Consider the following 2201-nt stretch of genomic DNA (forward strand, 5'->3'; position numbering starts at 1 on the left):
TATCTATCTATCTATCTATCTATCTATCTATCTATCTATCTATCTATCTATCTATCGTCTATCTGTCTGTCTGTCTACCTAGCTATCTACATATACAAACATATACACACATATGTATGTATATGTGTATGCATATATATATGCATATGTGTTTATATTATATTCACACACGTATATATGTCTCAACAAATCTCCCAGGCTTCAGAACATTCTCCATACAAAAAGTGTTAGAGAAAAAAATAATAGCTATTGATTCAAATGCCCATTTTTTTTTATCTTGAAAAAATCTTTGGGAGCAATATACATACATACATATTGAGAACATCCTTAATGAAAATATGAGAAGGCAATGAGCAGATTTTGCAAATGATAGATTACATCTTTATAATAACACAATTTATTGAAAGGTGTTTATTAATTACCAATGAATGGAAGATGTAAAGGGGCACATTTGAGGTTGATGTCAGGAAAAGTTTCTTAATAATGAGAACTGTTCTGAAACAGAATGGGCTGCCCAGGGAGGTGTCTGGTTCCTCCTCCTTGGAGGTCTTCAGGCAGAGACTAGATGGCTCCTCATTGGCCATGTTGAAGTGGAGAATTTTTTTCCAGCATAGATTGGGCTAGATATCCATTAAGGTCCCCTCCAACTATGAAACTGTATGATTGTGTGATGATTAAAATCTTGAATGGCCTGAGGAAGGACTATGAGCTTCCAGAGAATGGGGTTGGTTTGTAGCCATCAAGCACCTGGGACAGAACACTTGATTGAAAGGCACTTGCAACATGAAGCAGAAGAATGAGCCTGGCAGACTGTCTCTAGCTAAGGCCTCATTGAGAAAGTAAGGAAGCACTTTGTGAATAGGGATTGTTTTGTTTTTTGCATTCTGTATCCCCAATGCCTAGCAACAACAAATTCTTGTTGATGAGTTGTTCCTTTTGCTTATATAAAAATATTGACCATCTATCAAGTAAATTGTATTTGCTTCACCTGTAGTAGCAGGGGACTGAATAACACCTGTCTTTGACTTGCAAGCTGGGGTTGGGCTGGAGAGCTATGGCCACATGATGGCTACAGAGCCATTTGTAATCCAGTGACACATGCCAGAAAGGCTGAGAAACTTGTCTATTTGCAAACCAGACTTTGCCACTATCAGTCTCTGCTAGGATTCTTCCACAGCTGCCTCTTTGCAAACCCAAGCTGGAAAAGAGAGAAAAAGAGTTGATGAAGATAACATATTATCTGTCCAAGATGGCTCCAATTAATGCTTATCTCCAAACATGTTGATTGCAATAAGCAAAGGGAGTACTATTCTAGCTGGTTTGTTAGAGGTGGGAGATAATGAATAGACAAAAAAAATTCTGTGCCCAGTAGGGGGATGAGACACAAACACAAATAACTATAAATCATGAAATTATATAATAAATTCCTAGTAGAGTCTTAGCATTACATTCAGGGCATCTCAAAAGTCTTATTGTTAAAGTATAAAATTTCACTAAAATACGGTGTATACAAGGTCTGAGAGGATGTAGAGAGTCTATTTGGCCATCCTTAGCAATGTTACAATTCAGTTGAGATAGCCAGTTGCCTTTCAGGTGTATGAAATGAGAAAGAGAGAGAAAAAGAGAGAGAGAAAGAGAGAGAGAGAGAGTTCAAAATGACTCATTCCTCTCCCATCTGACAATCAGAGGTGGTACAGATAAGAGGTACCAGGAAAGTGGGCCCTGATACAAGTCTCTAGATTGGTCTGAGGAAGCAACTTTCTGTTATTAACACATCAGGACCTTGATTAAAAACTGATTTTTTCCTTGAAAAGAGGCATCTCCAATGATCTGGCCTTCAGAGCCTAGAACGTAAAATATACTGTGCTGCCTCTAGTCTTTAAGAGAGAGAGGAACTAACCTGGCCAAGATTCTGTCCAGAAGGACGTACCCAGGAGCTTATGACCTGATTGAATCAGAGGTACTAGATGGGGCTTAAGCATCCAGGTGTTCTGAAGTCTTTTCCTCTTGGTCTTGCTTTCTTCTTGGAGAATGGAGGGGAAGGGTGTGATCTTCTGCCCTCTTGCTATCTTTTCTGTTGGGCAGAGGAGGAGTATTCTCCTCTTTCCCTTTCCTCCTGCTGGACAGATTGTAGCCTGCTTCACTCTATGTTTTCTGCTTTTTTTCACAGCCACATGGAAAATCAATCCACTATACTTTGG

Source organism: Petaurus breviceps, unplaced genomic scaffold (genome assembly GCF_028583685.1).
Source record: "Petaurus breviceps papuanus isolate PSGF00001 unplaced genomic scaffold, PetGlider_PUasm1.0 178, whole genome shotgun sequence".
NCBI lineage: Eukaryota > Metazoa > Chordata > Mammalia > Diprotodontia > Petauridae > Petaurus > Petaurus breviceps.